The sequence below is a fragment of the Salvelinus sp. IW2-2015 genome, linkage group LG22 (genome assembly GCF_002910315.2).
Source record: "Salvelinus sp. IW2-2015 linkage group LG22, ASM291031v2, whole genome shotgun sequence".
Taxonomy (NCBI): domain Eukaryota; kingdom Metazoa; phylum Chordata; class Actinopteri; order Salmoniformes; family Salmonidae; genus Salvelinus; species Salvelinus sp. IW2-2015.
The window spans coordinates 16733555-16746998 of NC_036862.1; the positions used below are offsets into that span (position 1 = coordinate 16733555).

Genomic DNA, 13444 nt, shown 5'->3' on the forward strand with positions numbered 1-13444 from the left:
CATGACTCTCCTCTTTATAATTTAAAGGGTGAGTATGAATTAGTTTCTTTAAACAAATTAAGTGGGGTTATGTGGCCTATCTTTCTGAGTATACTACTAAAATGTTTGCTCTTTAAAAAAATCCCCTTTCACCAAACTTCCCTTGCACTTGTAGGGTTCACACATTCTTCTCTGATACATGCGCTAAGTAAGCCTACCTAAGATTACATTCAAACTCATGCTAGTGTGGTTACAGTTCAACAGTAGGATTAAGTTTGTCTGACTGATAGCACTTGTTTTGCACACGTCACCTTTGTTTTACTTCGAAATCCTGAAGTAAGGATGTGCATTTCTCTGCCACTTTGCTCCCTCTGCTGGCTAGTGTTTGTATCAGACCCTCCTCACACAGCTCCTTCAGTACAGCTGGTTTTCAGCAGAGGGCGTAGGAACGCTAAATCGGTCATCAAACAGGAAACATCTCCAGCATTACGTCTGACCCATGAACTCATTATAAGTAGCTGTGTAGCTGAATCTGTTTTAGGCCTACTCTTTATTATAACAGGCATTTTAATACAATTTACAACACCATACCAATGTGTTCTTACTGTTATTGAGTGTGATAAAGATCGGACACTTTACCAAGTATCTCATTTCAACTGAAGAACACGACCCACAGTCACACCCAGAGAGTAGCACACTGATACAATTTACGTTGGTCAAATAAACTCTCATTTAATAAACACCTCAACAATTCCATTGCAACATGCATTCATTCAGATAATAGTATGGCTTTACTTGTAAACAGTGCATATAACATACTGGATTAGAACTCAAATGCAATAACAAAAACCAAGACTAAATAATTGAATGTTATTTGTTCGAAGGAAGCCTACAGCATTTGGCACTTTTTATTTTTGCAGAGAGAATAAACAAGCTCTGACATACACATTCACATAACATAAATCAAGCAATAGTGCATTTTAAACACAGAGACACAACACACCATTCAAATACATAACTCCTTGTGCTAATGGCAGAGAAAATTACATTTCCTCAAATCTTTATTATGAGATGAGTAACACTGTCTTGTTTAAGTGTCTAGCTACCTCCATGTACATACTGCTGGTTCTCTTTGGTGTTGAAGAAGGCAAAGAATATCTTCCTCCAGCCCGTGGCGTTGGCTAGGGCCTCCATGTCAGAGTTTATCACAGCGACCCCTCAGTCTGTTCCCAGAACTCTGGAGAGTAGCAGAGCTGGGATATCCCATTCCGTATTGAAATACAACACACACACACACACGGACAGACAGACAGACAGGCAGACAAACACTAGCTCACTAACTAAACCCAGATCATATTTTCCTGGCCATGTTAAAGCCTAACTAGAGCCCTGAGGTTTTCCTTGTCTGTTCACATGGTCAGTAAAAACTCAGGGCCCTTCATGAAATAATGTGCATATGAAAGTAACATGTGCTTTTGTAAATTATTTGGGTACACAATATGGACTGGTTTCCTGGACACATTAAGACTAGTCCTGGATTTAAAAGCAAGCAATGTCAATGGGCAGCAGGTAGCCTAGTGGTTAGAGTGTTGAACTTGTAACCGAAAGGTTGCAAGATCAAATCCTGAGCTGACAAGGTAAAAATCTGTTGTTCTGCCACTGTTCCTAGGCCATCATTGAAAATAAGAATTTGTTCTTAACTGACTTGCCTAGTTAAATAAAGGGTAAAAATTMTCTTTATATTAATCTTTTTAGTCCAGGAGTAGATTTCATTTTCATCTGAGAAACCGGTCCTTTGGGTTTGTAAAGCCCAGGCTCACCTTGTGGAACCTCTTTGTGGTCTGTGCCAGCAGTGCAATGTCCTTCAGTTCCAAGAAGGCCAGGATTTGGAGCAGTAAGTCATTGGGCAGGCACTTCAGGTAATCAAAGTTCCCATGGCACAGTGCTTGGGTGTACTGTAAAATCTGCTGGCCAAACACCCCACCTACCTGTTCTAGAGAAGGAGTAGTACATACATACTCAGGGCAGTGCACTTTTCAAGACACCAACAGAACCACGTGTATCTACACAAAAACAAATACAGTAGCTGATGTAGGCTTAAAGTATTTCATGGCAGAGACTTGTAATGGAAACCTTACGCTGCATGCGGGCATCATGCAAATGGTCATCGTGGGTCATCTTATTTTCTCCAGGTGCAGCACCCTTGAATTCAATCCGCAAAGAAATCTTCCACGATCTCCATATCACCTAAAGAGAAATTCAAAAATACATAGGCCCGTTATACAACTCAGTTCTCTCCAATCATCAGAGCCTTGTAGTTAATCTATGTTCAAAGCATGTTGAAACAGAAGTTACTTGCAGAAAGAAATGTCAGATACATAAGGTTGATATGTAGCATTTAAAAGTACAATCATGTCAATGGAGAGCAACACTACCAAATACAGTGTTGTGTACCATGGCTGCTGTCTTGATGTGTAGCCTTTCTCCACAGGCACAGTCCAGCATTGTGCAGATAAAGTTGACTTTATCTGTTTTTAACTCTCAGCAATCCCAAGATACATATCAAATGGGTGATAAAATATAATAATTTACCTCAGTTTTAGTGACAGTAAGCTGAAAAAAATATTTTGTAGGAGGAGGACCCTGGCCATTTATTTCAAACACTTTCTTGACAAGTAAAGACGCCATTTTTAGACGCTAAAGAGTTTCCATGACAACAGAGAGAAAACAACAGCGAAATATTTTGTGTGACAATGAAAGCGAATTCTGTTCGCAACTGTATACATTGAGTGATTGATAATTTAAGTATATAAATAAAATAATGATCAACCCACAATGTCATGTATATTTTCGAGAAAACAGTTGGATTAGGGGGTCACGACCCAGCGGATTAATATTTCGCAGCTATCCTACTGTGAAATATAATTTTACATTTTCTGAACACAACTGTAGACAATAGTAAATACATTCAGTAAATTGTTATTGAATACATGTATTTATTTGGCGCAGGTTTGTTTCATTGTCGACTTTATCATCTAAATTGAAAGTAGTTCCGAGCGGAAGAATGGGACACTTTAGAGCGGAGGTATATTGCAGTTGCAGGTCCCTCAGCTGATGTGAAGGCTGAGAGAGTGGAGCACTGTCTGTTACAACTACAACACTGGAACAAATAGGTAATAACATGATATATTTAACGTTCAGTGGCGTCTTATTTAGTAGTTTGAGGGGGGGCTCATTGATAATATAAGACTGAAATAATTGTGAGGAATGGAGAATCCGTCTCGCGAAAAAATATGGTTTCCAATTGTCATCTCTCGAATCCTGTTCCTGCTTTTTCTGTGTGATGCAAGCAGCAAAGAAGGTTCAGAGGCCATTTCGTGTTGCAATTGCTTTTCCATCAACATAGGTAGCTAGCGCAGCAAAATAAGCTCGCTAACCAAACAATAACTCTTGAATTGGAAATAGCATACGGTTAGCCAGTCGGCGAAACAAACATTTTAGCTAGTTGGTTGGCTACCAGCTAGGTAAGTTACCTCGCTATCTAGCTAACGACGTTAGCAATGATCGGAGTTAGCGACATTTGTTAGCCGGTTAACACTAACTTACCTAACCCGATATTGTTCGGGTTAAGGTCAACATGTAACGTTAGTATCTAACATAATATTAAAAAGCTGCTAACGTTAGCTGGCTACCACCTCTTGCAACTTGTGTGTAAAAGTTAAGTTATCGTGTTATTGAATATGGCATTCCCCATTTAATAGAGCTAACGTTAGCTARCTACAGTAATAATTTATAACGTCAGGCTAGAAAGTAAGAAGGTAACGAATTTAACATTGCTAACTAGGGGCAAGAAACTTTAGCTTCCCATTTGGCTAGCCATAACTAATCAAGTAAACGCTTGTTTAGCTAGCTACATAGCTAACGTTACTTTTAAATCTTGCGTTTCTTACACGTCGACAGCTGGTAAATTACTGAGGCGATACAATAATTATCAAAACTATCCAGCGAACTACCGTTAGCTAGCTAACATAATCTAGTTACATAGCTAACGTCAGATAAATACAGAAACTAAATTACCAGATTAACGTTAGTTAATGCCGTGTGAATATCGTTGGATGGAGTTTGTCTGACATCCCATTTGAACAACTAAAATTAACGTAGCTAGCCTGTCCTAACAAGAAAGCTAGTTAGCAAGCTTGCTAGCTAGTACAACTAAGTTAATATTAGTCTGGCCGATGTTGCAATTTGATGGAAAGATCAGACAATTGTTATTTAGATTTGCCAGCGCAAAAGTTTTTTTTTTTTTTATCTACATGTTTTTGTGCGGTTGTCTTTAACGTTAGCTGAATGTTTAGGACAACAGTCCACCAACTACGCATTTTCATGTCACATAGCTCATCTTACATTAATACATAGCTAGCTAACATGTTATTTGCGGACTTAAATGTATTTTTACATTAATAACCAGACATCTTAGCTAAGTCATACGTTATCGCTTTACAATCTGGAAGGTGCCATACTAGGCTCTTTGTCTATTGGTAGCTAACTTTACTGTCAAATTGAAATTACGGGACTGGGTTTGCTAACCACCTAGCTGGTGCTAACTACGTCAGCATGAAGGCCTCTTTGTAAAACGAGCTTGAAATAAATTAGTGTAGGCTAATAAAAGCTAGTTATAATGACAGCTATTATATTAATCGAAGTAATGAACTGTCTATTGTATATGACTACAGTGGAACATGGTAAAACACCAATTGTCAGTTGGGACGAATAAATAAAGACTAGGATGGAGTCAGAGAAGGCCTGGCAAAGATGGCCTTGCGAGCTTGCCAATTGTTCTCTTATTTTATGATCAATATCGCAGTTCATTGGGTCTTAACATGAGTGACGGCATACATCCGGCGTGAAGAACATGTAGCTAGTTTATCAGATTTCAATTTTTTAAAGACGTGCATCATAATCAACTCACGAATTAAGTCTGTTCAAATTCCACCTTTGAGTCCTCTCGACTCTTAACATGAGCATTTACTTAAACTCGCGTGTTTATTATAGGTGAGCTACTGGAACGTTACATGGTGAAGGCTCTTTACTGTGATTTTACCTTTACTGCGATTACTGTGTTTTTTTAAACTTAGAATGCAAGGCCTGAAATATTCATTTGTCATTGTGCCATATTTCATTGGAGATTTGCGTAGGAACTTTAGTGAATCATTGGTGATACTTTGCTTAGAAATGCATAGCTAATTAATGGAAGCAGAAATGTTGTTTACAAATCAGCTTTTTTGTCTACCTGCCAACTTACTGTGTTGACTCTAGGGCTGGTAATTGCCACAGACCTCTATGATATTCTCATGATACTTAGCTGCTGATACTATATGTATTGTCATTCGATATGTATTGTGATTTGATGTTCCAAAATATTTCTCACCATATGTCTGTCTGCTGCATAGTGATGAGATGCATGAGAGAACAAGTTTTGATCAGTCATGGAAATCAGTGCTGAAAACATATTGGTTCTTAATTTAAAAATTAAAATAAAGGGTAGTTGCGTGAATCAGAAAACCAGTCAGTATCTGGTGGGACCAACATTTGCCTCATGCAGTGGAATGTTGTCCCACTCTTCTTCATTGGCTGTGCGAAGTTGTTGGATATATTGGCAGGACCTGGAATACGCTGTCGTACACGTCATTCCAGAGTATCACAAACATGCCCAATGGGTGCCATGTCTGGTGAGTATGCAGGCCATTGAAGAACTGGGACATTTTCATCTTCCAGGAATTGTGTACAGATCCTTGCGACATGGGGCTGTGCATTATGCTGAAACATGGGGTGATGGCGGCAGATGAAGGGCACGGTTATGGGCCTCCGGATCTCGTCACGGTATCTCTGTGCATTAAAATTGCCATCAATAAAATGTTCGTAGCTTATACCTGCCCATACCATAACCCCACCGCCTCTCTGGGGCGCTCTGTAAACAATGTTGACATCAGCAAACCTGTTGCCCACACAACACCACTGTCTGCCATCTGCCCGGTACAGTTGAAACCAATATTAATCCATGAGCACACTTCTCCAGCGTGCCAGTGGCCATCGAAGGTGAGCATTTGCCCATGGAAGTCGGTTACAACGCCAAACTGCTGTCAGGTCAAGACCCCGGTGAGGACGACGAGCACACAGATGAGTTTCCCTGAGAAGGTTTGTGCAGAATTTCTTTGGTTGTTCAAAAGCACAGTTTCATCACTTGTCCGAGTGGCTGGTCTCAGACGATCCCATAGGTTAAGAAGACGAGTGTGGAGGTCCTGGGCTGGCGTTGTTACACGTGGTATGTGGTTGAGGCCAGTTGGACTTACTACCAAATTCTCTAAAACGACGTTGGAGGCTGTTTACGATGGAGGGATGAAAACTGCTCTGGTGGACATTCCTGCAGTCAATAAGCCAATTTATTCAAAATTTGACATATTTGTGGCATTGTCTTGTGATATAACTGCACTTTTTAGTGTACATTTTTGTTGTCCCAGTACAAGGTGCACCTGTGTAATGATCATGCTGTTTAATCAGCTTCTTGATATGCCACACCTGTCAGGTGGATGGATTATCTTGGTAAAGGAGAAATGCTCACTAACGGGGATGTAAACAAATTGGTGCACAACATTTGAGAGAAGTAAGCTTTTTGTGCATATGGAACATTTCTGGGATCTCATATTTCAGCTTGTGAAAAACAAGTTTTTATATTTTTGTTCAGTGTATTATGGAATCTCAAAGTTGCCTGTTGCAGAATCAAATTATATTTTATTTTTGCGTGATAATACAATATGACCAAAATTTGGAAGTGCATTAATGAATGTCAGCCATAATTTAAGAGTGACTAGTATCTGATTCTTGCTTGAAGTTGACCCCCTTTTTTCCATGTGATTCTCCCTTTCCTTCCAGTTAGGACTTTTACTCACGGCTGTTAAGTTCCTCTGTAATACGTTTTGGTGGCAGTAGGCCTGTCAAATTGTATTTGTCAGATGCGCCGAATACAACAGGTGTAGACATTACAGTGAAATGCCTGCTTACAAGCCCTAATCCAAATGATGCCGTTTTAAGAAAATGTTGTAAAAAAATTACAAATGAATATAACAAATAATTAAAGAGCAGCAGTAAAATAACTAGAGGCTTTATACCGGGGGTGCTGGTACAATGTGTGGGGGCACCGGTTAGTCGAGGTAATATGTACATGTAGTTAGGGGTGAAGTGACTATGTATAGATAATAAACAGAATAGCGGGGGGGGATGCAAATAGTATGGGTTGCCATTTGTTTAGCTGTTCAGGAGTCTTATGGCTTGGAGGTAGAAGCTGTTTAGAAGCCTCTTCGACCTAGACTTAGCGCTATGGTTCCGCTTGCCGTGCGGTAGCAGAAAGAACGGTCTATGACTAGGGTGGCTGGAGTCTCACAATTTTTAGGGCCKTCCTCTGACACTGCCTGGTATAGAGGTCCTGGATGGCAGGAAGCTTGGTCCCGGTGATGTACTGGGCCGTACACACTACCCTCTGTAGTGCCTTGCAGTCGGATGCCGAGCAGTTGTATACCAGGTAGTGATGCAACCAGTCAGGATGCTCTCGGTGGTGCAGCTGTAGAACTTTTTGAGGATCTGAGGATACGTTGCGTGAATCGTTGCGTGAATCGTTGCGTGAATCGTTGCGTGAATCGTTGCGTGAATCGTTGCGTGAATCGTTGCGTGAATCGTTGCGTGAATCAGAATAAAGGTTAAATAAAATTGGAACCCTCGCTAAGCTGTTACTTTCAGCCTCCCTGGCATTCTCACCTCCACTCTGTTGGAAGACAAATGTAAATATCTAGATTTGCTTAATTTCAAACTGCAGTGTTTATCTTGTAAAATTGGGCATTTGCTTTTTAAATTTAGCAATTCAATTCAGGGTTGAATCAAGTCTTGAGCTACAGAACAGCACGCCATTGGTATCTCAATATCAAGGTTGGCGTGAACTGTCAATTATCCTACTCATGATTTGTATTCGTGGCCTGTACGATATCACCATTCTCCATCAATATAGCTTGGATATAGACCCGTGGGTTGTTTAGCAACAACCGATTCATGCACAACTTTGGGGTAAAAGATTGTTGACATGTGAACTATATTTAGTCTCAAAGTGAGAGTACATTTTAGACATATTTCATGTCTATGCTAATAAGTTAACATGTCAAAACACGACATGCTATCAAGATTAGTGATACACCGATGTGACATTTTTGGCCGATTCCGATATTTTCCTTGGCAAAAGAAACAATACCAATTTTTATTTAAAATTTTAGGGGCCTTTTAAGCATTCTAGTACAGTTGCATAGTTGAAACACACCAATGGATGCAGCGGTCTAAGGCACTGCATCTCAATGCAAGAGGCGTCACTACAGTCCCTGGTTCGGATCCAGGCGGTATCACATCTGGCTGTGATTGGGAGTCCAATAGGGCGGCGCACAAATGGTCCGGGTTAGGCCGTCATTGTAAATAACAATTTGTTCTTAACTGACTTGCCTAGTTAAATAAAGGTTACACACACACACAAGTTATTTTGTTGGTATTTACGTATATCCCCATTACCAGAAAAATAATCAACCTATTTCTTTCACATACTTGCTGTGCTGTTTAGTTGTACAGTCGTTTCATTCTCACCCAGGATTTCTATGTAACGCCGTTTGGGTCTTTGCGTGTCAAAGATACACTTTTTGATGTGTCAAATAAGCTGGTTGACCAATCAGGACCTGAATGACTACACGTCCCAATTTAACACATACGCATTTTTACATTTTTTTTTATTACACTATCACTCATATTTCCTATGTCACAACGATTCATCGATACGTATGCTATGATGCTGGTTGTCTCGCATACCTACAGTGCTGGTCATAAAAATTAAAAGGCTAGCTAGCTGGATGCAAACTGTTCTTCCCCAAAAACGTAGCAAAACGACATCTGTTTCAGTAGCTATAGTTAGCTAACTATATAGCTAGGTGTCATAATCTAAAATAACTAGGGATGCACGATATATCGGAATAGGCCGATATTAGCTAAAAATGCCAACATAGTTTAACGCCGATGTTAAAAACCAATGTCTAAGCTGCAGTGCATACCTATGTAACGTAGGTACGTGGCATAATAACGCCACGTGCAACACAGCATTCCTAACCTAGCCCACAATGTCTGCTGTGTGGATTGAGCAGTCAAAAATTAGAGCAGTCGTTAACCTCTCTGGGGGCGTGAGCGTCCCACATCGTCAGTGAAACTGCAGGGCGCCAAATTCAAACAACAGAAATCCCATAATTAAAATTCCTCAAACATAGAAGTATTTTACACCATTTTAAAGATAAAATTCTCGTTAAACTTTCTAGGACACACGTTCCGCTAGCCGAACCTCTCGACAACATTCCGCTGAAAAGGCAGCGCGGGAAATTAATTTTTTTTTTTTTTAAATATGTAACTTTCGCACATTAACAAGTCCAATACAGCAAATGAAAGATAAACATCTTGTTAATCTACCCATGTCCGATTAAAAAAATAAAAATGCTTTACAGTGGAAACACAACATATGATTATGTTAGATCACCGCCAAGTCCAAAAAACACACAGCCATTTTCCCAGCCAAAGAGAGGAGTCACAAAAAGCACAAATAGAGGTCAAATGAATCACTAACCTTTGATCTTCATCAGATGACACTCATAGGACATCATGTTACACAATACATGTATGTTTTGTTCGATAATGTGCATATTTATATCCTAGAATCTCAGTTTACATTGGCGCCATGTTCAGAAATGCCTCCAAAATATCCGGAGAAATTGCAGAGAGCCACATCAAATAACATAAATACTCATCATAAACTTTGATTAATTCTATGTAAAACATGTATTTTTAAAGATACACTTGTTCTTAATGCAACCGCTGTGTCAGATTTCAAAAAAACTTTACGGAAAAAGCAAACCATGCAATAATCTGAGACGGCGCTCAGATAGAAACAACATTTCTCCGCCATGTTGGAGTCAACAGATATACGAAATTACGTTATAAAAATTCCCTTACCTTTGATCTTCATCAGAATGCACTCCCAGGAATCCTAGTTCCACAATAAATTGTTGTCTTGTTCAATAATGTCCATTATTTATGTCCAAGTAGCTACTTTTGTTAGCACGTTTAGTACACATATCCAAACGCTCGTGCAGGTCCAGGCGAACTTCGGACAAACTTCAAAAAGTTATATTACAGGTCGAATAAACTTGTCAAACTAAGTATAGAATCAATCTTTAGGATAAGTATAGAATCAATATTTTATGTTATCATAAATATTCAATAACGTTCCAACCAGAGAATTCCTTTGTCTATAGAAGTAATGGAACGCAAGTCGATATCATGTGGAATGCGTGTGACCAGGACCTGGCTCTCTGCCAGACCACTGACTAAAACACCTCCCATCCGGCTCAACTTCACAGTAGAAGCTTCATTCAACGTCCTACAGACTGTTCACATCTAGTGGAAGCCGTAGGAAGTGCAAACAGATCCATAACCCACTAGGATTTCAATAAGCGATGAGTTGAAAATCGACCAGCCTCAGAATTCTCACTTCCTGTTTGGATTTTTTCTCAGGTTTTTGCCTGCCATATGAGTTCTGTTATACTCAGACATCATTCAAACCGTTTTAGAAACTTCAGAGTGTTTTCTATCCAATAGTAGTAATAATAATATGCATATATTAGCATCTGGGACAGAGTAGGAGGCAGTTTACTCTGGGCACGCTATTCATCCAAAGTGAAAATGCTGCCCCCTATCCCAGAGAAGTTAAAAAGAGTAAGACATTTTCAGTGAGACAGCTCAGGCGAAATCCATTAGCGCCAAGATAATGCAATTCATTGCCCTTGACAATCAACCGTTCTCTCTTGGAGGGTGATGGCTTTCGCCGACTGGTCGAGCACCAGTACACATGTTGCTCTACCGGAGTTACACAGTAATAGTCACTGCTATTAGCTTCACTCCATACTGTGGAATGCGGTTTGGGTCTTTGCGTGTCAAAAAAGATACATGTCAAATAACAGTTATATTATTGACTGTTGTGTGTGCTGAATTTGCACGTGAAAGCCAAGCGCCACCACTACTATCAGTAGTACTGTCAAAGCTGTACAACAGAAGTCTGCAAACAAGCGCACACTGGCCACGAACTATGTGTTTACAATACCGCGCTTTTAATAAGCTATTTGTTCGACCACAACCAATACAACCAGCCTGAAAACAATGACCTGTAGAAACTGCAGTCATTTTCATTATTCTTAGCAGTGATTTAGGAATCCTTGTGCGTAAGTATTAGCTAGGTAGCCACTTGTTCGCCTATTGAAATTGAACTTTAGTTCATGAAAATAGCTAGCCAGCTACTTAACCCTGTTTCCCATAGCTAACGTTATAAGCAGCCAGCTATATTCAAGTGGCTAGTGAGGCTCGAGCCGGTTGTGTTGTGAAGCTAGCCACAATAAGGATTAGGCACAGTAGTGGAATTTGCCACTATGTCAATGTCATTGACAATGATGTAAATGAATACAAATTGTGGAATTATGCCATACTTTTATTTTGAAGGCTAACCGCAAAGTCCACTTGTGGCTAATCCGTATTGTGGCTAGCTTCACAGATGTGTCCGGCCACCATTAATACAATTTTTTATTTTATTTTTATTTTTTATAGCTAGCTATCTAGCTACTGAAACAGATTGTCGTTTTGCTATGTTTTTGGGGAAGAACGTTGATTGCATTCATGAGCTAGACAGTTTTTTTTTTGTGACCAGTACTAGAGGTTGACCGATTATGATTTTTCAACGCCGATATCGATTATTGGAGGACCAAAAAACAGCCGTTACCGATTTTAATTGGCAAATAAATAAAAAAAAAATTTTTTTTTTGGACAATTACAACAATATTGAATGAACACTAACTTAATATAATACTTGCATAATATTATGCATCTTATAATAATAAAATGCATTTAGCCTCAAATAAATAATGAAACATGTTCAATTTGGTTTAAGTAATGCAAAAACAGTGTTGGAGAAGAAAGTTAAAGTGCAATATGTGCCATGTAAAAAAGCTAACGTTTAAGTTCCTTGCTCAGAACATGAGAACATATGAAAGCTGGTGGTTCCTTTCAACATGAGTCTTCAATATTCCCAGGTAAGAAGTTTGAGGTTGTAGTTATTATAGGAATTTTAGGACTATTTCTCTATACGATTTGTATTTCATTTACCTTTGACTATTGGATGTACTTAAAGGTACTTTAGTATTGCCAGTGTAACAGTATAGCTTCCGTCCCTCTCCTCGCTCCTACCTGGGCTTGAACCAGGAACACATTGACAACAGCCACCCTCGAAGCAGCGTTAGCCATGCAGAGCAAGGGGAACAACTACTCCAAGTCTCAGAGCGAGTGACGTTTGAAACGCTATTAGCGCACACCCCGCTAACTAGCTAGCCAGTTCACATCGGTTACACCAGCCTAATCTCGGGAGTTGATAGGCTTGAAGTCATAAACAGCGCAATGCTTGAGGCATTGCGAAGAGCTGCTGGCAAAACGCACGAAATTGCTGTTTGAATGAATGCTTACGAGCCTGCTGGTGCCTACCATCGCTCAGTCAGACTGCTCTATCAAATATCAAATCATAGACTTAATTATMATAACACACAGAAATACGAGCCGTGGGTCATTAATATGGTCGAATCCGGAAACTATCATCTCAAAAACAAAACTTTTATTCTTTCAGTGAAATAAGGAACCGTTCCGTATTTTATCTAACGGGTGGCATCCATAAGTCTAAATATTCCTGTTACATTGCACAACCTTCAATGTTATGTCATAATTACGTAAAATTCTGGCAAATTAGTTCGCARYGAGCCAGGCGGCCCAAACTGTTGCATATACCCTGACTCTGCGTGCAATGGACGCACGAGAAGTGACACAATTTCACCTGGTTAATATTGCCTTCTATCCTGGATTTCTTTTAGCTAATTATGCAGGTTTAAAAATATATACTTCTGTGTATTGATTTTAAGAAAGGCATTGATGTTTTGATATTGAAAGACGTGCAACGATTGTGCTTTTTTCGCAAATGCGCTTTTGTTAAATCATCCCCCGTTTGGCGAAGTTTGCTGTCTTTGTTAGGAAGAAATATTCTTCACACAGTTCGCAACGAGCTAGGCGGCCCAACCTGCTGCATATACCCTGACTCTGTTGCAAGAGACGTGACACAAAGAAATTCATGTTAGCAGGCAATATTAACTAAATATGCAGGTTTAAAAATATAAACTTGTGCATTGATTTTAAGAAAGGCATTGATGTTTATGGTTAGGTACATGTTGGAGCAACAACAGTCCTTTTTCGCGAATGCTCACCGCATCGTTTATATGCAACGCAGGTCACGCTAGATAAACTAGTAATATCA

General features: G+C 39.6%; 1 protein-coding gene across 4 annotated transcripts in view; it reads left to right on the forward strand.

The window, feature by feature from the left end:
• The first annotated feature begins 3070 nt into the window (after positions 1–3070).
• LOC111949606 (E3 ubiquitin-protein ligase TRIP12) overlaps positions 3071–13444 on the forward strand; it is a 48229-nt gene continuing 37855 nt past the window's right edge. For 2 of the 4 annotated variants that reach the window (XM_070434074.1, XM_070434078.1), the window contains exon 1: positions 3071–3152. The gene's annotated coding sequence lies outside the window, so the exon portion shown is untranslated. Of the gene's footprint in view, positions 3153–3366; positions 3504–6055; positions 6175–13444 lie in introns of those variants that run through there. The other 2 variants (XM_070434075.1, XM_070434076.1) reach the window with 2 other exon arrangements.